Genomic DNA, 9,462 nt, shown 5'->3' with positions numbered 1-9,462 from the left:
GTGAGCTTCGGCATCAGACAAACCTGGCTTCCGGTGTAAGGGACCCTTCTCCCTTACAAGAAAGTTATCATTCCACTAATTAGTTAATGTCTCCTGGACCTTATTTTCCTCATCTTTCAAATAAGGATTAAGGATTACAAAGCCTATTTTTCAAGGCTCTGGCTAAGAAGTAACCGGTGGGTTAATTATTTAAATCTTAAGAAACCAGAAACAAACGTTCAAAAAGGATATTTGATCAAAATGCATGTTAACACCTGCTTCCCCTTCTTACTCCNCACCAGGAACACGGGTGTGAAAGGCGGTAGCCGTCCGGCGGCAACCCTGAAACCCGGGTGGGTTGGGGGGACAGGAGCTGGAAACAGGGAACTGGATTTGTGGGGCGGCTCTTGTTGCGTTTGGTGGGTGCAGCTATTGATTAATATTGGATGGGAATCAAAATATAAGTTTGAATACGGTGATTACTTTTTTAAATTTATTTTTGAGACAGAGAGAGACAGTGTGAGCAGGGGACGGGCAGAGAGAGAGAGGGAGACACAGAATCTGAAACAGGCTCCAGGCTCTGAGCTGTCAGCACAGCCCGACGCGGGGCTCGAACCCACGAACCGCGAGATCATGACCTGAGCCGAAGTCGGACGCTCAACCGACTGAGCCCCCCGGGCGCCCCTGGTGATTGCTTTTTTAATTACCTCTGAAGATATAACCAGTTTGTGTACCTGCCACCACAAGTGCTAAAAAAGTGCTTTATGGAATAAATAAACCTTGCTGAGCTTAATTTGAAAAAGAAAAAGACACAAAAAAGAAACAACAGAAGCAGAAATATCCTGTGCATGAAATCAGGTGCTATTCCGTCAATTCTGCGTAAACAATCAACCAACCAATCAATCAATCAACCAATCAATCAATCAACCAAAGCTATATCAACTTGGGGAAATACAGAAACTCAACATGCTGTCCACAGAAGATGCACTCATGACATAAAAGGTTTGAGAAAAGAAGGCAATATTAATATTTGACAAATAAATTCACAGTGAGAGGCTGGAGGAAAATATGTTAAAAGTACGATCATTAAGAAAACATCACAACCAGAGTCTTACGCCCCCAATGCGATGGGCCAGTCTTGTACACAAACTGAAATACACGTTTCCTCGGTAACGTATGACTCAGCAGCACATTAACAGGGCAACACATCCTGTCAAAGTGGAATTTATACCAGAAGTTTTTTAATTGATCAAGGATATAAAGAAAGGAATAGAGGCTGTGAAAGAATAGGATCTTTTATTTATTTATTTTTTAATATTTTTGTTTTATTTCTAGGAGACAGAGAGAGAGACAGCGTGAGCAGGGGAGGGTCAGAGAGAGAGGGAGTCACAGACTGAAACAGGCTCCAGGCTCTGAGCTGTCAGTCAGCACAGAGCCCGACGCGGGGCTCAAACCCACAAACCGCGAGATCATGACCTAAGCGAAAGTCGGACGCTTAACCGACTAAGCCCCCCCAGGCGCCCCAAGAATAGGATCTTTTAAAAGCCATATAGATTTTGCCAAAAGAAGCCCATGGAAATTCTAAGGTGAAGAAAACACAGTGGTTGAGCTAAAACACTTGCTGGACTGATTGAAGCACAGATGAAGTCCAGCTGGAGAAAGGGTTTCTGAACCAGACACAAAACCAAAGGCAAGGCCGTGAGCCCAGAGACAGAGGCGTGGAGGTGCAGGAGGGCGCAGAGGCGGGTCTCTCTTCTCTCCTCCCCTCTCCGCAGGTGCTCCTCGGGGCTCCATGTGGTGCACCGCACATCGCACTCAGCACATACCTGTCCTGTGCCTGCTTTGGTCCAAGCACTGAGTCTGCAAAGTCGCTGTTCTCATTTAGCTCATGTTCAAGATCTGGAGGTGGCTGGGGAGCGAATAATCCACAGCCCATAACTTAAGAGGTAAAGTTTAATTTGTGATAAATGTTCTCAGGAAAATCCATCAGGGCCTTCTCCGGAAGCCTTCCTTGGCCATCTGACGCTCCCTAATACGTCAGTCAACATACGATCCCTATTTTAAAAATTGTACTTATTGGACTTAACAGCTGATAATGTCCGCTCCCTGGGGGCAGGGACCACACCCGCTTTGTTCACGGCTGTGCACAGTCCCCAGGGGTGAGAACGTCACGTGTGCTGTCCCACATGGCACATCCGGACGAGAAAATTATTCCAGTGGAGTCCAGAAGCGAGGGCTGGCCTCACGTGGCTCATTTTCAGCTCAGGCATCTCCATACTCGGCCACACATTCCCCCATCGCCAGTGATGTGCTGTCCAGTGGTTAACACAACACAACAAAACAAAAATAAATAAGTGATAAACTTGGTTTGTTACGTCTGCCGACTCCATGGTGAAGATGCTCCCACCACGGTCAATTTCCCGTTACCCCCACGAGTCACCACACAGCCCTCCATGGGGGCCTTTTCTTCCGTACAGATAAACCGCATGTAATTAGCCTCAAGACCCTAGATCACAATGAAATATAGTCAAATCATCAGGAAGTGACAAGCTGTGGATGGGTCATCTTTATTTTGTGCTTTGTTTAAGTGCACATATGTAGAACTGAGAAGGGCCAGGGGTGCGAGTGGGTTAAAGAACAGCCAGATAGTTAGCCCCCATAGGGCTTATTATAAAACCACACGGAGTCTCTTCACTCGCTGGCGCACGGCGACCAAAGCTGTGGTCGAGTACAGCCGAGGGTACTACATGTTACTTGATTGACGAATGGTGGGCGGCAAACCTCCCTTTTTGAGCCACGTTCTCGGACTGTAAGAGAAGTGAGCTCCGCGCTCCAGAACTTCAGCTAATTCAGCTAATAGGAATGCAAACACTGATCTAAACTGAGGCCCGGAGAACGGTCTCTTACGTCTCCCTCGCCCCAGGGGGATGAATGAGAAAAGATTACTCGTGGATTATAATTGCTTAAAATAGGTTGTGATGTAAAAATATAATCCCCTCTCCTCTTCAATAGTAAAGTTCTGCAGACAGAGAAATTATGCTTGATGCCAGTGTCTTGAAGGTAAAAAGAAAATTCTGTTCTCCCTTTGGGGGAAAAGAAAGGACATCTTTTTAGAGCTGTCAGAATTCACAAGCCATAATAAATTATTCTTTTTCATTACTGATTTATTAAGCAGGCTGCTTGGTGTAATGGCAGAAAATTTCTGTTTAATTTTCATAGTATTAGACGACTCTGATTCCTGATCTGAAATCAAGTTGTTATTAAAAGAAAGGAACGTATTTAACATCATGCATCAGGGTCTGTCTTTACTAAACTCCTCTAAGTGTGGAGTTTAAGTATTTATGGGATGCGCCCGTTGTTGGGGTATAAACGAGACATCAGCCCCTTCTTGGGACTGGTCCCTGTCAGGGGTGAACGACCCGGGGCTCCGGGCAGGTCACCTATAGGACACTGCTTCTGCAGATCCCTAGCCAACAGATCAGAGGAGCCAAAGGATTCTCGTTTGCCCCGGAATTAGAATTTTTTACATAACGATTGATCACAAGGTAAGGATCCTCGATGTAGCTAGAAGGGGGGTAAATGCAGACCATTGCAACACACTTTCAGTTACAGACATAAAATTGTAATTCTGCGAGCGGTGTTCGCACCCTGGAGAAGGAAAGGCGCTGGGTCACCTTCGCACGTGGTCTCAGCCGAGTTACAGGGTGGCTGTCTCCGGTTCACCCACCTCATGTCACACAAGCGTCTACCATAGTGTCACTAGGCGATGATTCAGTCCCGGAGGACGCTTGGAAATGTCCTGGGAAGACAGCTAGCTGGAGAAGGGCTGAAGGAAATGCGAGATGCTCACGTCAGGTGTGGGGCAGTGTGGGGGCGGCACCAGGGCTCATCCCGNTTTAACAGAAACAGAAATCGCCTGTAACTACAATGGCTTCCTGCCATTAGCAATGAGATAAAACTCTATTTTACTGAATGAGCATAGCCACTGAGTCGATAGACGCTACCCGGCTCCAGATAATATCATTTCTAGATTATTCTACTGGAGTTCATTTTATTTTTTTTATTTTATTTATTTTTTTATTTCTAGGAGAGAGAGAGAGAGAGACAGCGTGAGCAGGGGAGGGTCAGAGAGAGAGGGAGTCACAGACTGAAACAGCCTCCAGGCTCCGAGCTGGCAGTCAGCACAGAGCCCGACGCGGGGCTCAAACCCACGAACCGCGAGATCGTGACCTAAGCGAAAGTCAGACGCTTAACCGACTAAGCCACCCAGGCGCTCCAACTGGAGCTCATTTTAAAATCAACCTCTAGACCTGCAGAGACTGGTCGGGTATAACATAATGCACGATGACACATCCCACTGAATGCGCTTGGGACTTCTGCCCACATGCTAAGTTTCTCCGCTGGGAATTCACGTGGAAATCCACCTTCCCCTGATGCCGCCAGCCGCGGGCTGAGACCGTCTGTGGCTTCCTTTGCACGGCTCAGACACGGAGACGGACTTGATACATGGTGCCTTTCTTACGAGGTGTGTGTCCGTAGGTGTTCTTGACAGGTGTGCTCGGCTGAGGCCCGAATGACCAGTTGGGGACACAGGGGACATGGGGGCCCAGCGGAGGAGTTTGCCTTTTCTTTTAAGAGACTTAAGGATGGGGCGCCTGGGTGGCTTGGTCGGTTGGGCGTCCGAATTTCGCTTGGGTCATGATCTCGCGGTTCGTGGGTTCGGGCCCCGCGTCGGGCTCTGTGCTGACTGCCAGCTCGGAGCCTGGAGCCTGTTTCAGTCTGTGACTCCCTCTCTCTCTGACCCTCCCCTGCTCACGCTGTCTCTCTCTCTCCTAGAAATAAATAAAAAAAAATTAAAAAAAAAAAAAAAGAGAGACTTAAGGAGCCCCCGAAGGTTTTAAGCAAGACAGTAGCATGATGCTCATTTTAGGAAGATCTCTCTCGCTGCAGAGCAAGAAGGGAAGCAGGAGCCCCTGACGCTCTGGAGACAAGAGAGGCGACGTGAGCAGAGCGGATGTGCCGGGTGGGTAGCAGGCGGGCGCTGGGGCAGTGGCCGGGCAGGGGCGAGGGGCCGGGGGCGCGTTCCCGTCAGGAAGGGCACCAACAGCATCGTCCTGGGGCAGCAGGCGGCAGACGGGAGGGCAGCGAGGATGCGGAAGGAGTGGGCGAAGGGGTGGAGGCAGTGCCGTCCTGTGTTTGTGTTTTTCCGCCTCCGAGCAGACCGGCGTGACTCGCTGGCCCGTGGGGGGAGCCCCCTCCGGCCACCCCGTGGCAGGCCTCCAGAGGTGGGGCCAGAGCACTCCACACTGAACCTTCCAGAAGAACACAAGTCATGGCCGAGGCATCGCAGCCCGTCTGCAACGAGGGGAGGCTGGTCTGCGGGAAGCCCGTCCCCCCCGGGCCGCCCCCCTCTGCGCAGTCCCAGCCGAGCTCCGCCTCTCCGGACGCCTGATGCTGTGGACTTGGCCTGCGTGGCCTTGGTCTGCGTGGTCCACTTTGCAGATGGCGGCCAAGGCGCCAGCGTCGTAGCCGCCAAACCCAGCGATCCAGAAAACCATCGTGGGCAGGATTTTCTATTTCAATGGGGCCGTGCGTGGGGGTGGGGTGGGGGGGGATTAAATTGGAGAAAAAAGGAGCAGAAACAAAAATAACAAGGCCATTAATCTTTCATTAAGTTAAAGGGATGAAAAGGAATCACTTACAGGACCGTTCTTTCCTTGTGCCACAAGTATGTTGCCCCCCGCCGACTTCAAAGGCGCCGAGGAGAAGTTGGTTAATGTTGTTGGCACAGTTTCAGGCTGTGGTTTACTTTTGCTTAAGTGTGATCTCTTTTTTTCCTTCTCAACAAAGAAAGCGTGAGGGTCGGGCACTCGTGGGCGGCGGGAGGCACACATCCTCCGTCATAGAAGGTGCCTTTGTGTCGTGTGCAGAGGCCGGGGGTCAGGCCCCGCCCACACGGGGGGTCCGCAGACTGCCTGTCACAGACTCGAGCGACCGCCACACACACACACACACACACCTGCCTGGGGGCCGCGGGGAGGGATAAGTCCCCTCGCCCCCGGGAGGCTGTGCTTTCCTTCGGGGCTGTGCTGTTTACACTGAAGACAAGCTGACTGGCGGCGAGAGGCAGGGTTTTGAGGTTAGGCCCCGGCGGCCGCAGAGTGGTGAAGGCAGGCTGTCCCACCTGGCAAGTGCAAATGGCCTGGGGCCGAGGCACAGGAAAGGGGGTGCTGGGGAAGGTCTGCTGGCATGCTTTGAGGGGGCTTAGTGGGAAGCGCAGCAGGGGCTCCTGCCATATTGGAGGGTGGTTCCAATGCCCCTGTTTGGTTTGTTTTCACAAGAAAAGGCAAAAAGTGAGAGACAAAACGTGATTCCCTCCATGTAACGGAGGCCTTGCTCCTGGGCACCGTAACAAGTAGGGGTTGCTGGATCTCTGGGGCCCGGGGGTCGTGACCCGTGGTCCCAGCTTTCCCTGGATGGTCCTGGGGTCTCTGCAATCCTTGACTCCGCTTTTCCAGGCCCCGCTACACTTGCCGTCCATACTTTGGGGTCAGATTAAACCAGGTTGGGGCCTGGCTCTGCCGTAATGCCGAGCGGCCGCTCACGAACCCTGTGTCTCTGTTCTCCACCTGGTAAAAGGGATAATAACTATCTCGCAGGATTAGTCAGCGTGAGGACTCGCAGAAACACGGGCCCTTATGCGGGGTTCAGCGCAGGCTGGCTGCTCACTGTCATTGTCACAACGTCTATTATCTGTCGGTTGCAGGCAATGTGGGCTTTTCAAAAAATATTTACTTTAGAGAAAGGGAGGGACTGTTACAGTTTCTTTTTTTAAAACACCATGTGCGTAGGCTTAAATAAATTTTTGTAACAGCTTACCTCCGCACAGAGGACCGAGCGGGGCCCCTCAGAGAAGCGGAGGGAAGTTAGCGGGGAAGAGAGAGGCAGCCCCCACCCCCCACCATGGGGCCAAGGATGGGCTTTGGAGCCCTCACTGCTTGGGAACCGTGTGACCAGAGAGTGACGTGGGGCAGGCTCCTCACAGGGCTTTTGTGATCGTATAAATGGAGCACAGGGCCTCACAGTCACCTCAGTTAAAAGCTAGCTGTTAATACAGTTCCCACATTTAATGAAAGAACCTATGACCCAACTCAGGCCATTTGGAGCAGCGAGGTCTTAATCTGGAGTGACCCTGGCCGTCCGGATTGTAAACAGCTGCACTAGGAATCCTAAAATGGGGGGGGGGACTCTTTCCTCTGGAATCACCCCACCAGCTTATGCCACATGCGTACGGCTTTGCCATTCCGGTTTTTGAGAATCAGAAGCTTGATGGGGTCTCACTGCCGCTGTGAATTCTGACCTGCTGCTACCTCTCTGCATAGGGCAAGCCCCAGTTTGCCTTTACAGGGTTCCGATGGCCCCAGGAAGCGTAGCCCGGACGTCCTGCCTGGGGAACCTGGGCACAGCGAGCAGGTGGTTAGATAGGAGGTATGGACATGGGTATACCTATGGGACAGATGTACACACAGATATAGACACGGGCATATAATTCTTCTTTTTTAAATATTTTTTATTTTATTTCTAGGAGAGAGAGAGAGAGACAGCATGAGCAGGGGAGGGTCAGAGAGAGAGAGAGAGACACAGACTCTGAAACAGGCTCCAGGCTCTGAGCTGGCAGCACAGAGCCCGACGCGGGGCTCGAACCCACGAACCGCGAGATCATGACCTAAGCGAAAGTCGCTCAACCCAGGCGCCCCATATAATTCTTCTTTTCACGTGGGCCAGTGGTACAGAGGTCAATGGCGTCCTCCAGCGGAGGGGATGCTGTGAGGAAGGTGAGCCAGAGGCACGGAACATACAAGAGTCTCTTAGCTAAGCCAGTCCCACGCTGCTAGTGAAATAGACATTATCTAAAGACAGCTTTCTTAAGGTCCAGTTAACTTCTCTCCATTTCAGCTTGGAAAATTAAAGCCTTGCCCGAATCCCACTAGCTAAATCACTAAAATATCTACTCCTCCAGCCCTGATCCCGACACCACAATCTGACATCGTGTGGATTGTTCAAATCCACCAGATCTACGTCCACATGCAGACGTCTGTCAGGACAGGCTCGTTTGGGGGAGGAAGGAAACAGCTCCAAAACCAAAGTGACTTGAAAAAAGGAAGGTTTCTCTTGCTCAGGCTCCAAGTCCCCCACGATCTCTGCGGGCCTGCCCTGTCCTGTCCCCAGTGGGGTGCACAGAAACGGTGATACGGTGGGTCTCAAAGGTGGCCGTGGTCCTGGCGACGACCTCACTGTCTGCTAACGGTCAGGACTGGACAGGCCCCGGGCTGTGGGGGTGGGGAAGCTCAAGTGCGCCAGGAATCTAGCACGTGGCACGTCCCCCCGGAGACTCAGGGAACTGCCGACGTGCGCACCAATCCCGAAGGCGTCCAGGCTCACTTCTCTCCCTCACCCTCACCTCCTGATGCGCACGTTCAGCTGTGCGCTTGGCTCCACCATTTGATATCTAATAAACCTGTCGAGCGGAAGGTGCCGAACCCAAACCTCTGGTCTTACTCCCCAGACACACCCCTCCTACCCCGTCCCCAGTTCAGTAGCGGGCAAGTCTGTCCTTCTGGTTAGCTGCTCAGAGACCGAAACACCTGAAGTCATCTTGGACCGTCCATTTCTCGGAAACCTACATCTAAGCAGTCAGCGAATCCCACAGGCTCCCTCCTCAAAATGCCCAGAGTGTGACCTTCCTCTGTTGCTGCCCTGGTCCAGGCCACCACACACCTCCCCCGGGGGGCCGACTCCAACCAGGCTCTCTGTTTCCATTCCGGCAGCTTCTGTCTAATGCTCAGCATGGCAACAAGGTGATCCTTTTAAAAGTTGAGTCAAATCACGTCACTACCGTGCTCAACCCCCCGGAGGCTTCCCAGGGGTATCAGGGTGAAGCATTTTGAGTGTGTGATGGCCTTGGAGCCCCCTCCACGCTCTGGCCTGCTGCCTGGACTCGCCCGTCTGCAGTCACACACCCCCAGACCCCCAGGCACGGTGCTCTGGACAATCCGCGGCCCCCACTTCCTCTGCTGGGGTCTCGCCCCTCAGCTGTCAGTGGGCCGTGTTCTCACCTGGTTGGGGGCTCAGAAACATCTGATGGTTGGGTGAATGAGCACACGACCACTCATCTGGAGGCCACCGCATAGCCCTCCCCACAGCTCCGTGCGGCCAAAGGCTAAATGCAGGTCCCTGACGTGGGCGGAAGTGCAGCAGGTGATTTCCAGGTCTCCGTCTTCCAAACAGGGCTGGTGAACCAAGGCTGCTGAAGCCAGCTTCACCCAGCGAAGGAAGGCATGTGTCCCTGGGGGCGGAGTCCCCCGTGCCCCCTGCCTGCCTCCCTGGAGGGAGAAATACGCTTTCTTCTCCAGCCTCGTTGGAGCCGGTCAGTCCGTGGCCCCTTGTTTCGGCACCTTGCCCTGAGCCCTAACTGCTCGGGCG

The sequence above is a fragment of the Crocuta crocuta genome, unplaced genomic scaffold, assembly GCF_008692635.1.
Source record: "Crocuta crocuta isolate KB4526 unplaced genomic scaffold, BGI_CrCroc_1.0 scaffold862, whole genome shotgun sequence".
NCBI classification, from domain to species: domain Eukaryota; kingdom Metazoa; phylum Chordata; class Mammalia; order Carnivora; family Hyaenidae; genus Crocuta; species Crocuta crocuta.
This window is presented reverse-complemented; position numbering follows the sequence as displayed.